Raw genomic sequence first — 16,353 nt, 5'->3', positions numbered from 1 at the left:
CAATAGATATTTACAGCTTATCTAAGACCACCAAGTCTAACTTGTTCGTTTCAAATAACAGTACACTGCTTCTCTGCTAACATAGGTACCTTATAGCGGAGCAGTCTCCATTCCCCCGTGCTACTGCTCCCTATGCCAGTGGTGGCAAACCTATGGCACTTGTCCTGCAGCAGGCTGTTTGTATCACTGAAAGCTATAAAAGTTTCACCATCCCCGCCACTGTTGCTGTCACCGATTGCACTCATTCATGAATTATATGCACCCAATATAGTGTTGCTACTATTACTTTGAGCAGTTCTCTAATAGATCAAGAATAAAAGGTTCTATTTTACCTTTCTTTATTCCTCTCCAATGCCCTTTCTTTCTCCCTTCCCTTGTTGCTGTCCGCCTCTCCCCACCTCTTTCCTCCCCTTCTCCTGTCTTTCTTCCTTCTACCTTCCTTAATTCCTTCTTTCCTTTCCGCTTCCTTGGTCTCTTTCTTGTCATATTTGATTTCTCTCTCTAAAGAACTTATTGGAACATTTCTTGTCTAGCATATCTGTTGGCATTACATTTCTTCAGTTGTTATTTGAAAAAGACATTTTTCCTTATGTCAGAAATAAAGTTTGGCGTACAAAGAATTTTAGCCTTGTACGGAAGGGTTATTTGTTTCAACACCGTACATATTTTCCTGCATTCTCTTCTTGCTTACATGATTTCTGAGAACGCTGGTGTAATTCTTACCTTTGTCTTTCCGTAGGTAAGGTCTTATCTCCCTGCTTTGTACAAGATTTTCTTTGTTTTTGATTTTTACACATTGGATTTGACACGTGTACTTATAATTTTTTCTGTATTGACCTTGCTTATTGTTGTAAAGGTTCTTGAACCTGAGATTTGGTGTGTGTCCTTCATTTTAGAAAATTCTGAGCTACTATGACTTCAGTTATTTTGGATGTTCCTCTCTTCTTCTAGAGTTCCCATTATGGGCATGTTATGCCTTTTGTAATTGTCCCACAATTCTTGAATGTTCTGTTTTTTTATTCTTCTTCTTCTTCTTCTTCTTCTTTTGTTTTCTCTTTGTCTTTCAGCCTAGGGAGTTTCTATTGACTTATCATCCAGCTCACTGATCTTTTCCCCAGTCATTTCTAACCTGATCATCCTTCAAGGCATTCTTCATTTCTGCCACAATGTTTTTTTGTATCTCCCGTTCCCTTTTGATTGTTTGTTAGCGGTTCTATTTCTTTTTGATTATGTTACTGGACTGCTCTTTTTGATAGGTATTAATTTTAGGGTATAGTAGTTTTTAAATAGGCTGGTTTTCATTGCAGGATTTTCACACAGGCCTATAACATATTTTGATCATATCTAGCCCCCTATTACCCTGCCTCACACCTACTTCTTCCTCTTCTTTATTCCCTTTCTCTGGTCAAGTAGTGTCCCTCCTGCTTTCATGTCCATTTTTAAAAAAATCCATGTACTTGTTTTCTGAGTCTGGCTTATTTCACTTAATGTGATGGTCTTTATGTCCATCGGCCACCGGAGGGCAGCAAAGCCCTGTGCTGAGATCAGGCCCTGAGGTTGCCAGGGGCCCCAGCTCTGCCAGTACTTTCTGAGGATGGGTAGCATAAAGAGAATATGTTCGTATATTCATGCTTATTTCTACCACCTTATTCTCTCTTCCTCTCTCTCTTGCTTTCTCTAAGTAGGCTTGAAGCTTTTCCTTATTTCTTCAGAAGTAATTCAGCTCACTGTTTCTTTTTCAGAGAGAGAAGGAGAGAGAGAGAGAGAGAGAGAGAGAGAGAGAGAGAGAGACAGAGAGACAGAGAGACAGAGAGAGACAGAGAGAGAGAGAGAGAGAGAGAGAGAGAGAGAGAGAGAGAGAGAGAGAGAGAGAGAGAGAGAGAGAGAGAAAGAGAGTGTGTAGGATTTTCTCAGTAGCCCAGACTGGTCTGGACCTCGCAGAGGTGCTCCGGCCTCAGTGTCCGAGATCTGAGATTGGTGGGAAGCACCACCATGCCTGACTTTTCCTTTTCTCTTGCAGTTAGGAGTGATGTATCTGGTTTCTGGTGTTTCCCTAGTGACCGTAGACATCACACCCTGAAGTTTTGCTTGTTCGATTCAGGTCTTTAAATGTCTTGATTAACTTTTGTTTGGAAGAGGTTTAGCTTCCAGGAAAAGTGAGAGAATGGCGGGCTGGCACAGCTCAGAGCGAGGGCGGGGACCTAGGCTCCCCAGAGGGCAGAGCATCTCCATCAAGCCCTGGGGACTCCTCTGCATAGGAGGACCCTGCCCTTTCCCGGTTATCTGATGGTTTGTTCCTGGGGCCACAGTGACGCCCCGCTGGGATCCTTGCCCTGAGGGCTCCGCTGGGCGCCTGAGCTGAGCTCCGCAGTGGCACAGGCGGGTCTCAAGTGAGCTGTTCGCCGCCCCGGCGCTCTGCCTTCCTGTGGCCCGGGGCCTTCCTCGCCCTGCAACAGGCACTTCCTTCCTTGTCCCGAAGGCCTCTCTGGGACCCCGGCTGCGCTGACAGGGACAGTGAATTCCGGGCCGCGCTGGTCCCGGCTTCCCTGTGCCTGGATGCCTGAGCACTGTTGTTGCTTTTTTCATTGCTTCATGATGTTCCATTGTATGAATGTACTAATGTTTGTTCATCCGCTCACTTTTTGATATCATTTGGTTGTTTCTAGTTTCTGGCGTTTTATTTCTCCTATATGTTTGGTAGATTGTATCTTGCAGGGAATTGGTCCATTTCATCTAAATGATCAAATTTGTGACATAGTGTAGCGGACCCACCCCACTGGCCAAGTCAAGCCTTCTACTGGGACCTAGACCCGGTACTTTGTTCTTCTTGACCTGGGGGCAAGCAAGGATGAGTGACAAAGAGACGTGAATCGGTTTAACGTTGGGCAGCCAGGGGGCTCTGGCCCCTTAGGAGCCCCAGCATCTGGCTCATCTTGCATTTATTCACCTAAACACCGGTACAAGCAATCAAAGTAGCACAAGGTTCATCTGCTTTCCAATATCCACTAGTACGTACTCTGGTAAACAACTTAATCTTAGGTGTGCTAGCTTTTCCCTGGAACCCACCATATGGAGTCACCCTGAGTGCAGCCTTTCTCCTTTGTGCTCAGAGAGGCCAGTTAGGCCTCGCTTCTCTGGTCTCTGACAGCATCGAGTTGTTCAGAATACTGTTAATTATCTTCTTCATTTCAACGAGCTCAGTACTGATGTCCTCTCTTGTTTGTGATATTAGTAATTGACCTCTTGCTCTCTTTGTCTTGATGAGCCTGGTTAGGATTTATCGATTTCATTCATCTTCAAAGAACCTTATTCTGCTTTTAGCAATATTTAAAATTTTTCTTTAGTTTTCAATTGTGTTGATTTATGCACTAATTTTTATTGTTGTTTTTTCCTTTTGTTTGCATTCGTTTTATTTATTTCTTTATTTGGGTACCGGGGATCGAACCTGGGACCTTGCACTTGTGAGGCAGGTGGCGGAACCACTGAGCTCAATCCCTGGCCCTTGCATTCATTTTATATTGCTCTCATTTGTGGAGCTTCCTCAAGTGGAAGTTTAGATTACTGTTTCTTTTTTTCTACCACTATGCTTTCAATGTTATCAGTTTTCCTCTAAGCAGTGGTTTTGCTGCCTTCAACATATTTTGAAAATTTGTGTTCTCATCATTTACTGTAAAATATTTGAAAGTTTCTTGAGCCACTCCTGATAAATGTTATTTGGAAGTGTGTTACCGTCTAAATAGTTTGGGAATTTTCTGGCTATGTCTCTATTATTGATATCGAGCTTAATTTCATTGTAGTACAAGAACAAACTGCGATTCGTTAACATCCGTCCTGTGGCCTAGAATGGGGTCTGTCTTAGTAAATGTTCCCCATGAGCTTCAAGAGAATGCGTTCTGCTTTGTTGGATGAAGTATTTAGGAAATGTCAGTTACATCCAATGAATTGATGGTGGCCTTTCATTCAACTATGCACTTCCATTTTTTTCTTTCAGCTGCATCTATCAAGTACTGATTGAAGAGTGTTGAAGTTTCCAACTATAATAAGGTATGTGTCTATTTCTTCTGGTAGCTCTAATGGTCTTTTCTCCCCCCTATTTTGAGAATCAGTTGTGCAGGTGCATATATGTTAAGATTTACTATGCTTTCTTGGAGAGCTGACTCCATTTATCATTATCTAGTACAATGCTTTATCCCTGATTCTTTCTTGAAGTCTGCTTCGTCTGAAATTGATATTGCTAGTTCAGATTTCATTGGGTTGTGTTGCCATGGTAGATCATCCTTCTCTATCCTTCCACTTTTACTTATGTCAAATGGAATTATGTAGACTAGAGAGGCTATACTTGAATTTTTTTCAAAAGTATACTCTGACAGTCTTTACGTTTAAATTGGTATATTTAGGTAATTCAGATTAACAGTAGTCATTGATATAGTTCAGTTAATCTCTACCGTGCTTGTGTGTTCTAGTCATGACAGTTTTACATTTCTTCAAAAATCTCCCCTCGTTTTTCTTTTGTTTCTTTGTTAATGTTTAAATTTTAAGTTCTTTTATTGGTACATTTCAGGTATACGCTTCATTTCCATTTATCATTGGGTGTTTGTACCTGTCCATGATGTATCTTGGTTCTTACTTTTTTCCCCCATTACCTGTGTGCCCTTCACCCCCTCCACCCTTCCCTATTTACATAGACATCATTTCCATTTATGTTTTCTTTTCTCATAGTTTTTCCTTTCCCTCTTTATCTTTCCCGTTCCCCTCCCTTCACCCCTTCGTCTTTGGACCTTTTTTTCCTATTTCAAATGATCCATTATTCATTTTAATCATTTTAACCCTTGTCTACACTATCAGTTTGTCACACTAGCCAAAGTATTTGGTATTTACACATGTGTGTCCTATTTGTTTCCCTTAAGAGCATGGCCTTGATAGACATCCACTTAGCTATAAATGACTCTAGTTTTTCATTCTTTATGGTTTTTATTAAAAACCCGCACATTTTCTTTATCCAGGTTCCAGTTGATGGCCACTTGGGCTGCCTCCAAGCTTTAGCTATTACAAACTGTGCCGCTATGAACGTGGGGTCACATGTATCACTGTGGTATGATTCTTTTAATTCTTTGGGGAAGATACCCAGCAGGGGAATAGCTGGGTCAAATGGGACCTCTAGCCCTAGCTCTTTGAGGTATCTCCATACTGATTTCCACAGTGGCTGCACCAGCCTACACTCCCACCAGCAGTGGAGAAGGGTTCCTTTCTCCCCACAACCCTGCCAGCGATTGTGATTGGATGATTTCTTGATAGCAGCCATTCTTTGTGGTGTGAGGAGGAATCTCAGTGTTGTTTTCATCTGCATCTCTTGAATGATGAGTGACGTTGAACATTTTTTCCTATATTTGTTTGCTGCTTTTACTTCTTTGAGAAATGTCTGCTCCCTTCAGGTGCCCGTGTTTGAATTGGGTCTTTGAATCTGGGGGGTCGGATTCTTTTCCGTTCTTTATATAGTCTAGAGAGCAGTCCTTCTGTCGTTTTTCTTGCCTTGTTTCTTTAATGAATACATTTTCTCTCTTCACTTAGCATAGCAATTATACCTTTTAAAAATGTTTGTGTGGGGCAAGGGTTTAGCTCAGTGGTTTTGCCGCCTGCTGCGCAAGTGCAAGGACCAGAGTTCAATCCCCAGTACCAAAAAGAACTATTAAATAAATAAAAATTTAAAAAAAATGTTAGCGCTTGTCATAGAGTTTGCAATAGATATTTACAGCTTATCTAAGACCACCAAGTCTAACTTGTTCGTTTCAAATAACAGTACACTGCTTCTCTGCTAACATAGGTACCTTATAGCGGAGCAGTCTCCATTCCCCCGTGCTACTGCTCCCTATGCCAGTGGTGGCAAACCTATGGCACTTGTCCTGCAGCAGGCTGTTTGTATCACTGAAAGCTATAAAAGTTTCACCATCCCCGCCACTGTTGCTGTCACCGATTGCACTCATTCATGAATTATATGCACCCAATATAGTGTTGCTACTATTACTTTGAGCAGTTCTCTAATAGATCAAGAATAAAAGGTTCTATTTTACCTTTCTTTATTCCTCTCCAATGCCCTTTCTTTCTCCCTTCCCTTGTTGCTGTCCGCCTCTCCCCACCTCTTTCCTCCCCTTCTCCTGTCTTTCTTCCTTCTACCTTCCTTAATTCCTTCTTTCCTTTCCGCTTCCTTGGTCTCTTTCTTGTCATATTTGATTTCTCTCTCTAAAGAACTTATTGGAACATTTCTTGTCTAGCATATCTGTTGGCATTACATTTCTTCAGTTGTTATTTGAAAAAGACATTTTTCCTTATGTCAGAAATAAAGTTTGGCGTACAAAGAATTTTAGCCTTGTACGGAAGGGTTATTTGTTTCAACACCGTACATATTTTCCTGCATTCTCTTCTTGCTTACATGATTTCTGAGAACGCTGGTGTAATTCTTACCTTTGTCTTTCCGTAGGTAAGGTCTTATCTCCCTGCTTTGTACAAGATTTTCTTTGTTTTTGATTTTTACACATTGGATTTGACACGTGTACTTATAATTTTTTCTGTATTGACCTTGCTTATTGTTGTAAAGGTTCTTGAACCTGAGATTTGGTGTGTGTCCTTCATTTTAGAAAATTCTGAGCTACTATGACTTCAGTTATTTTGGATGTTCCTCTCTTCTTCTAGAGTTCCCATTATGGGCATGTTATGCCTTTTGTAATTGTCCCACAATTCTTGAATGTTCTGTTTTTTTATTCTTCTTCTTCTTCTTCTTCTTTTCTTCTTCTTCTTCTTCTTCTTTCTTCTTCTTCTTCTTCTTCTTCTTCTTCTTCTTCTTTGTTTTCTCTTTGTCTTTCAGCCTAGGGAGTTTCTATTGACTTATCATCCAGCTCACTGATCTTTTCCCCAGTCATTTCTAACCTGATCATCCTTCAAGGCATTCTTCATTTCTGCCACAATGTTTTTTTGTATCTCCCGTTCCCTTTTGATTGTTTGTTAGCGGTTCTATTTCTTTTTGATTATGTTACTGGACTGCTCTTTTTGATAGGTATTAATTTTAGGGTATAGTAGTTTTTAAATAGGCTGGTTTTCATTGCAGGATTTTCACACAGGCCTATAACATATTTTGATCATATCTAGCCCCCTATTACCCTGCCTCACACCTACTTCTTCCTCTTCTTTATTCCCTTTCTCTGGTCAAGTAGTGTCCCTCCTGCTTTCATGTCCATTTTTAAAAAAATCCATGTACTTGTTTTCTGAGTCTGGCTTATTTCACTTAATGTGATGGTCTTTATGTCCATCGGCCACCGGAGGGCAGCAAAGCCCTGTGCTGAGATCAGGCCCTGAGGTTGCCAGGGGCCCCAGCTCTGCCAGTACTTTCTGAGGATGGGTAGCATAAAGAGAATATGTTCGTATATTCATGCTTATTTCTACCACCTTATTCTCTCTTCCTCTCTCTCTTGCTTTCTCTAAGTAGGCTTGAAGCTTTTCCTTATTTCTTCAGAAGTAATTCAGCTCACTGTTTCTTTTTCAGAGAGAGAAGGAGAGAGAGAGAGAGAGAGAGAGAGAGAGAGAGAGAGAGACAGAGAGACAGAGAGACAGAGAGAGACAGAGAGAGAGAGAGAGAGAGAGAGAGAGAGAGAGAGAGAGAGAGAGAGAGAGAGAGAGAAAGAGAGTGTGTAGGATTTTCTCAGTAGCCCAGACTGGTCTGGACCTCGCAGAGGTGCTCCGGCCTCAGTGTCCGAGATCTGAGATTGGTGGGAAGCACCACCATGCCTGACTTTTCCTTTTCTCTTGCAGTTAGGAGTGATGTATCTGGTTTCTGGTGTTTCCCTAGTGACCGTAGACATCACACCCTGAAGTTTTGCTTGTTCGATTCAGGTCTTTAAATGTCTTGATTAACTTTTGTTTGGAAGAGGTTTAGCTTCCAGGAAAAGTGAGAGAATGGCGGGCTGGCACAGCTCAGAGCGAGGGCGGGGACCTAGGCTCCCCAGAGGGCAGAGCATCTCCATCAAGCCCTGGGGACTCCTCTGCATAGGAGGACCCTGCCCTTTCCCGGTTATCTGATGGTTTGTTCCTGGGGCCACAGTGACGCCCCGCTGGGATCCTTGCCCTGAGGGCTCCGCTGGGCGCCTGAGCTGAGCTCCGCAGTGGCACAGGCGGGTCTCAAGTGAGCTGTTCGCCGCCCCGGCGCTCTGCCTTCCTGTGGCCCGGGGCCTTCCTCGCCCTGCAACAGGCACTTCCTTCCTTGTCCCGAAGGCCTCTCTGGGACCCCGGCTGCGCTGACAGGGACAGTGAATTCCGGGCCGCGCTGGTCCCGGCTTCCCTGTGCCTGGATGCCTGAGCACTGTTGTTGCTTTTTTCATTGCTTCATGATGTTCCATTGTATGAATGTACTAATGTTTGTTCATCCGCTCACTTTTTGATATCATTTGGTTGTTTCTAGTTTCTGGCGTTTTATTTCTCCTATATGTTTGGTAGATTGTATCTTGCAGGGAATTGGTCCATTTCATCTAAATGATCAAATTTGTGACATAGTGTAGCGGACCCACCCCACTGGCCAAGTCAAGCCTTCTACTGGGACCTAGACCCGGTACTTTGTTCTTCTTGACCTGGGGGCAAGCAAGGATGAGTGACAAAGAGACGTGAATCGGTTTAACGTTGGGCAGCCAGGGGGCTCTGGCCCCTTAGGAGCCCCAGCATCTGGCTCATCTTGCATTTATTCACCTAAACACCGGTACAAGCAATCAAAGTAGCACAAGGTTCATCTGCTTTCCAATATCCACTAGTACGTACTCCGGTAAACAACTTAATCTTAGGTGTGCTAGCTTTTCCCTGGAACCCACCATATGGAGTCACCCTGAGTGCAGCCTTTCTCCTTTGTGCTCAGAGAGGCCAGTTAGGCCTCGCTTCTCTGGTCTCTGACAGCATCGAGTTGTTCAGAATACTGTTAATTATCTTCTTCATTTCAACGAGCTCAGTACTGATGTCCTCTCTTGTTTGTGATATTAGTAATTGACCTCTTGCTCTCTTTGTCTTGATGAGCCTGGTTAGGATTTATCGATTTCATTCATCTTCAAAGAACCTTATTCTGCTTTTAGCAATATTTAAAATTTTTCTTTAGTTTTCAATTGTGTTGCTTTATGCACTAATTTTTATTGTTGTTTTTTCCTTTTGTTTGCATTCGTTTTATTTATTTCTTTATTTGGGTACCGGGGATCGAACCTGGGACCTTGCACTTGTGAGGCAGGTGGCGGAACCACTGAGCTCAATCCCTGGCCCTTGCATTCATTTTATATTGCTCTCATTTGTGGAGCTTCCTCAAGTGGAAGTTTAGATTACTGTTTCTTTTTTTCTACCACTATGCTTTCAATGTTATCAGTTTTCCTCTAAGCAGTGGTTTTGCTGCCTTCAACATATTTTGAAAATTTGTGTTCTCATCATTTACTGTAAAATATTTGAAAGTTTCTTGAGCCACTCCTGATAAATGTTATTTGGAAGTGTGTTACCGTCTAAATAGTTTGGGAATTTTCTGGCTATGTCTCTATTATTGATATCGAGCTTAATTTCATTGTAGTACAAGAACAAACTGCGATTCGTTAACATCCGTCCTGTGGCCTAGAATGGGGTCTGTCTTAGTAAATGTTCCCCATGAGCTTCAAGAGAATGCGTTCTGCTTTGTTGGATGAAGTATTTAGGAAATGTCAGTTACATCCAATGAATTGATGGTGGCCTTTCATTCAACTATGCACTTCCATTTTTTTCTTTCAGCTGCATCTATCAAGTACTGATTGAAGAGTGTTGAAGTTTCCAACTATAATAAGGTATGTGTCTATTTCTTCTGGTAGCTCTAATGGTCTTTTCTCCCCCCTATTTTGAGAATCAGTTGTGCAGGTGCATATATGTTAAGATTTACTATGCTTTCTTGGAGAGCTGACTCCATTTATCATTATCTAGTACAATGCTTTATCCCTGATTCTTTCTTGAAGTCTGCTTCGTCTGAAATTGATATTGCTAGTTCAGATTTCATTGGGTTGTGTTGCCATGGTAGATCATCCTTCTCTATCCTTCCACTTTTACTTATGTCAAATGGAATTATGTAGACTAGAGAGGCTATACTTGAATTTTTTTCAAAAGTATACTCTGACAGTCTTTACGTTTAAATTGGTATATTTAGGTAATTCAGATTAACAGTAGTCATTGATATAGTTCAGTTAATCTCTACCGTGCTTGTGTGTTCTAGTCATGACAGTTTTACATTTCTTCAAAAATCTCCCCTCGTTTTTCTTTTGTTTCTTTGTTAATGTTTAAATTTTAAGTTCTTTTATTGGTACATTTCAGGTATACGCTTCATTTCCATTTATCATTGGGTGTTTGTACCTGTCCATGATGTATCTTGGTTCTTACTTTTTTCCCCCATTACCTGTGTGCCCTTCACCCCCTCCACCCTTCCCTATTTACATAGACATCATTTCCATTTATGTTTTCTTTTCTCATAGTTTTTCCTTTCCCTCTTTATCTTTCCCGTTCCCCTCCCTTCACCCCTTCGTCTTTGGACCTTTTTTTCCTATTTCAAATGATCCATTATTCATTTTAATCATTTTAACCCTTGTCTACACTATCAGTTTGTCACACTAGCCAAAGTATTTGGTATTTACACATGTGTGTCCTATTTGTTTCCCTTAAGAGCATGGCCTTGATAGACATCCACTTAGCTATAAATGACTCTAGTTTTTCATTCTTTATGGTTTTTATTAAAAACCCGCACATTTTCTTTATCCAGGTTCCAGTTGATGGCCACTTGGGCTGCCTCCAAGCTTTAGCTATTACAAACTGTGCCGCTATGAACGTGGGGTCACATGTATCACTGTGGTATGATTCTTTTAATTCTTTGGGGAAGATACCCAGCAGGGGAATAGCTGGGTCAAATGGGACCTCTAGCCCTAGCTCTTTGAGGTATCTCCATACTGATTTCCACAGTGGCTGCACCAGCCTACACTCCCACCAGCAGTGGAGAAGGGTTCCTTTCTCCCCACAACCCTGCCAGCGATTGTGATTGGATGATTTCTTGATAGCAGCCATTCTTTGTGGTGTGAGGAGGAATCTCAGTGTTGTTTTCATCTGCATCTCTTGAATGATGAGTGACGTTGAACATTTTTTCCTATATTTGTTTGCTGCTTTTACTTCTTTGAGAAATGTCTGTTCCCTTCAGGTGCCCGTGTTTGAATTGGGTCTTTGAATCTGGGGGGTCGGATTCTTTTCCGTTCTTTATATAGTCTAGAGAGCAGTCCTTCTGTCGTTTTTCTTGCCTTGTTTCTTTAATGAATACATTTTCTCTCTTCACTTAGCATAGCAATTATACCTTTTAAAAATGTTTGTGTGGGGCAAGGGTTTAGCTCAGTGGTTTTGCCGCCTGCTGCGCAAGTGCAAGGACCAGAGTTCAATCCCCAGTACCAAAAAGAACTATTAAATAAATAAAAATTTAAAAAAAATGTTAGCGCTTGTCATAGAGTTTGCAATAGATATTTACAGCTTATCTAAGACCACCAAGTCTAACTTGTTCGTTTCAAATAACAGTACACTGCTTCTCTGCTAACATAGGTACCTTATAGCGGAGCAGTCTCCATTCCCCCGTGCTACTGCTCCCTATGCCAGTGGTGGCAAACCTATGGCACTTGTCCTGCAGCAGGCTGTTTGTATCACTGAAAGCTATAAAAGTTTCACCATCCCCGCCACTGTTGCTGTCACCGATTGCACTCATTCATGAATTATATGCACCCAATATAGTGTTGCTACTATTACTTTGAGCAGTTCTCTAATAGATCAAGAATAAAAGGTTCTATTTTACCTTTCTTTATTCCTCTCCAATGCCCTTTCTTTCTCCCTTCCCTTGTTGCTGTCCGCCTCTCCCCACCTCTTTCCTCCCCTTCTCCTGTCTTTCTTCCTTCTACCTTCCTTAATTCCTTCTTTCCTTTCCGCTTCCTTGGTCTCTTTCTTGTCATATTTGATTTCTCTCTCTAAAGAACTTATTGGAACATTTCTTGTCTAGCATATCTGTTGGCATTACATTTCTTCAGTTGTTATTTGAAAAAGACATTTTTCCTTATGTCAGAAATAAAGTTTGGCGTACAAAGAATTTTAGCCTTGTACGGAAGGGTTATTTGTTTCAACACCGTACATATTTTCCTGCATTCTCTTCTTGCTTACATGATTTCTGAGAACGCTGGTGTAATTCTTACCTTTGTCTTTCCGTAGGTAAGGTCTTATCTCCCTGCTTTGTACAAGATTTTCTTTGTTTTTGATTTTTACACATTGGATTTGACACGTGTACTTATAATTTTTTCTGTATTGACCTTGCTTATTGTTGTAAAGGTTCTTGAACCTGAGATTTGGTGTGTGTCCTTCATTTTAGAAAATTCTGAGCTACTATGACTTCAGTTATTTTGGATGTTCCTCTCTTCTTCTAGAGTTCCCATTATGGGCATGTTATGCCTTTTGTAATTGTCCCACAATTCTTGAATGTTCTGTTTTTTTCTTCTTCTTCTTCTTCTTCTTCTTCTTTTGTTTTCTCTTTGTCTTTCAGCCTAGGGAGTTTCTATTGACTTATCATCCAGCTCACTGATCTTTTCCCCAGTCATTTCTAACCTGATCATCCTTCAAGGCATTCTTCATTTCTGCCACAATGTTTTTTTGTATCTCCCGTTCCCTTTTGATTGTTTGTTAGCGGTTCTATTTCTTTTTGATTATGTTACTGGACTGCTCTTTTTGATAGGTATTAATTTTAGGGTATAGTAGTTTTTAAATAGGCTGGTTTTCATTGCAGGATTTTCACACAGGCCTATAACATATTTTGATCATATCTAGCCCCCTATTACCCTGCCTCACACCTACTTCTTCCTCTTCTTTATTCCCTTTCTCTGGTCAAGTAGTGTCCCTCCTGCTTTCATGTCCATTTTTAAAAAAATCCATGTACTTGTTTTCTGAGTCTGGCTTATTTCACTTAATGTGATGGTCTTTATGTCCATCGGCCACCGGAGGGCAGCAAAGCCCTGTGCTGAGATCAGGCCCTGAGGTTGCCAGGGGCCCCAGCTCTGCCAGTACTTTCTGAGGATGGGTAGCATAAAGAGAATATGTTCGTATATTCGTGCTTATTTCTACCACCTTATTCTCTCTTCCTCTCTCTCTTGCTTTCTCTAAGTAGGCTTGAAGCTTTTCCTTATTTCTTCAGAAGTAATTCAGCTCACTGTTTCTTTTTCAGAGAGAGAAAGAGAGAGAGAGAGAGAGAGAGAGAGAGAGAGAGACAGAGAGACAGAGAGACAGAGAGAGACAGAGAGAGAGAGAGAGAGAGAGAGAGAGAGAGAGAGAGAGAGAGAGAGAGAGAGAGAGAGAGAGAAAGAGAGTGTGTAGGATTTTCTCAGTAGCCCAGACTGGTCTGGACCTCGCAGAGGTGCTCCGGCCTCAGTGTCCGAGATCTGAGATTGGTGGGAAGCACCACCATGCCTGACTTTTCCTTTTCTCTTGCAGTTAGGAGTGATGTATCTGGTTTCTGGTGTTTCCCTAGTGACCGTAGACATCACACCCTGAAGTTTTGCTTGTTCGATTCAGGTCTTTAAATGTCTTGATTAACTTTTGTTTGGAAGAGGTTTAGCTTCCAGGAAAAGTGAGAGAATGGCGGGCTGGCACAGCTCAGAGCGAGGGCGGGGACCTAGGCTCCCCAGAGGGCAGAGCATCTCCATCAAGCCCTGGGGACTCCTCTGCATAGGAGGACCCTGCCCTTTCCCGGTTATCTGATGGTTTGTTCCTGGGGCCACAGTGACGCCCCGCTGGGATCCTTGCCCTGAGGGCTCCGCTGGGCGCCTGAGCTGAGCTCCGCAGTGGCACAGGCGGGTCTCAAGTGAGCTGTTCGCCGCCCCGGCGCTCTGCCTTCCTGTGGCCCGGGGCCTTCCTCGCCCTGCAACAGGCACTTCCTTCCTTGTCCCGAAGGCCTCTCTGGGACCCCGGCTGCGCTGACAGGGACAGTGAATTCCGGGCCGCGCTGGTCCCGGCTTCCCTGTGCCTGGATGCCTGAGCACTGTTGTTGCTTTTTTCATTGCTTCATGATGTTCCATTGTATGAATGTACTAATGTTTGTTCATCCGCTCACTTTTTGATATCATTTGGTTGTTTCTAGTTTCTGGCGTTTTATTTCTCCTATATGTTTGGTAGATTGTATCTTGCAGGGAATTGGTCCATTTCATCTAAATGATCAAATTTGTGACATAGTGTAGCGGACCCACCCCACTGGCCAAGTCAAGCCTTCTACTGGGACCTAGACCCGGTACTTTGTTCTTCTTGACCTGGGGGCAAGCAAGGATGAGTGACAAAGAGACGTGAATCGGTTTAACGTTGGGCAGCCAGGGGGCTCTGGCCCCTTAGGAGCCCCAGCATCTGGCTCATCTTGCATTTATTCACCTAAACACCGGTACAAGCAATCAAAGTAGCACAAGGTTCATCTGCTTTCCAATATCCACTAGTACGTACTCTGGTAAACAACTTAATCTTAGGTGTGCTAGCTTTTCCCTGGAACCCACCATATGGAGTCACCCTGAGTGCAGCCTTTCTCCTTTGTGCTCAGAGAGGCCAGTTAGGCCTCGCTTCTCTGGTCTCTGACAGCATCGAGTTGTTCAGAATACTGTTAATTATCTTCTTCATTTCAACGAGCTCAGTACTGATGTCCTCTCTTGTTTGTGATATTAGTAATTGACCTCTTGCTCTCTTTGTCTTGATGAGCCTGGTTAGGATTTATCGATTTCATTCATCTTCAAAGAACCTTATTCTGCTTTTAGCAATATTTAAAATTTTTCTTTAGTTTTCAATTGTGTTGATTTATGCACTAATTTTTATTGTTGTTTTTTCCTTTTGTTTGCATTCGTTTTATTTATTTCTTTATTTGGGTACCGGGGATCGAACCTGGGACCTTGCACTTGTGAGGCAGGTGGCGGAACCACTGAGCTCAATCCCTGGCCCTTGCATTCATTTTATATTGCTCTCATTTGTGGAGCTTCCTCAAGTGGAAGTTTAGATTACTGTTTCTTTTTTTCTACCACTATGCTTTCAATGTTATCAGTTTTCCTCTAAGCAGTGGTTTTGCTGCCTTCAACATATTTTGAAAATTTGTGTTCTCATCATTTACTGTAAAATATTTGAAAGTTTCTTGAGCCACTCCTGATAAATGTTATTTGGAAGTGTGTTACCGTCTAAATAGTTTGGGAATTTTCTGGCTATGTCTCTATTATTGATATCGAGCTTAATTTCATTGTAGTACAAGAACAAACTGCGATTCGTTAACATCCGTCCTGTGGCCTAGAATGGGGTCTGTCTTAGTAAATGTTCCCCATGAGCTTCAAGAGAATGCGTTCTGCTTTGTTGGATGAAGTATTTAGGAAATGTCAGTTACATCCAATGAATTGATGGTGGCCTTTCATTCAACTATGCACTTCCATTTTTTTCTTTCAGCTGCATCTATCAAGTACTGATTGAAGAGTGTTGAAGTTTCCAACTATAATAAGGTATGTGTCTATTTCTTCTGGTAGCTCTAATGGTCTTTTCTCCCCCCTATTTTGAGAATCAGTTGTGCAGGTGCATATATGTTAAGATTTACTATGCTTTCTTGGAGAGCTGACTCCATTTATCATTATCTAGTACAATGCTTTATCCCTGATTCTTTCTTGAAGTCTGCTTCGTCTGAAATTGATATTGCTAGTTCAGATTTCATTGGGTTGTGTTGCCATGGTAGATCATCCTTCTCTATCCTTCCACTTTTACTTATGTCAAATGGAATTATGTAGACTAGAGAGGCTATACTTGAATTTTTTTCAAAAGTATACTCTGACAGTCTTTACGTTTAAATTGGTATATTTAGGTAATTCAGATTAACAGTAGTCATTGATATAGTTCAGTTAATCTCTACCGTGCTTGTGTGTTCTAGTCATGACAGTTTTACATTTCTTCAAAAATCTCCCCTCGTTTTTCTTTTGTTTCTTTGTTAATGTTTAAATTTTAAGTTCTTTTATTGGTACATTTCAGGTATACGCTTCATTTCCATTTATCATTGGGTGTTTGTACCTGTCCATGATGTATCTTGGTTCTTACTTTTTTCCCCCATTACCTGTGTGCCCTTCACCCCCTCCACCCTTCCCTATTTACATAGACATCATTTCCATTTATGTTTTCTTTTCTCATAGTTTTTCCTTTCCCTCTTTATCTTTCCCGTTCCCCTCCCTTCACCCCTTCGTCTTTGGACCTTTTTTTCCTATTTCAAATGATCCATTATTCATTTTAATCATTTTAACCCTTGTCTACACTATCAGTTTG

The 16,353-nt window shown here is 41.7% G+C and overlaps 1 long non-coding RNA gene across 3 annotated transcripts in view; it reads left to right on the top strand.

Annotated features, from left to right (window-relative positions):
- Nucleotides 1-16,353, top strand: part of LOC147830291 (uncharacterized) — a 44,030-nt gene that overhangs the window by 25,266 nt on the left and 2,411 nt on the right. For 2 of the 3 annotated variants that reach the window (XR_015451071.1, XR_015451068.1), the window contains 5 exons: nucleotides 3,992-4,044; nucleotides 5,004-5,092; nucleotides 9,772-9,824; nucleotides 10,784-10,872; nucleotides 15,496-15,548. This is a non-coding gene — a long non-coding RNA (uncharacterized LOC147830291). The remainder of the gene's footprint in view (nucleotides 1-3,991; nucleotides 4,045-5,003; nucleotides 5,093-9,771; nucleotides 9,825-10,783; nucleotides 10,873-15,495; nucleotides 15,549-16,353) is intronic. The other variant, XR_015451070.1, reaches the window with a different exon arrangement.

Source organism: Heterocephalus glaber, unplaced genomic scaffold (assembly GCF_053883595.1).
Source record: "Heterocephalus glaber isolate CG9 unplaced genomic scaffold, H.glaber_assembly_v1.0 deba00000122, whole genome shotgun sequence".
In the NCBI taxonomy this organism is placed as follows: Eukaryota; Metazoa; Chordata; class Mammalia; order Rodentia; family Bathyergidae; genus Heterocephalus; species Heterocephalus glaber.
The sequence above is the reverse complement of the archived record's forward strand: the minus strand, read 5'-3'. Positions and strand labels throughout refer to the sequence as shown.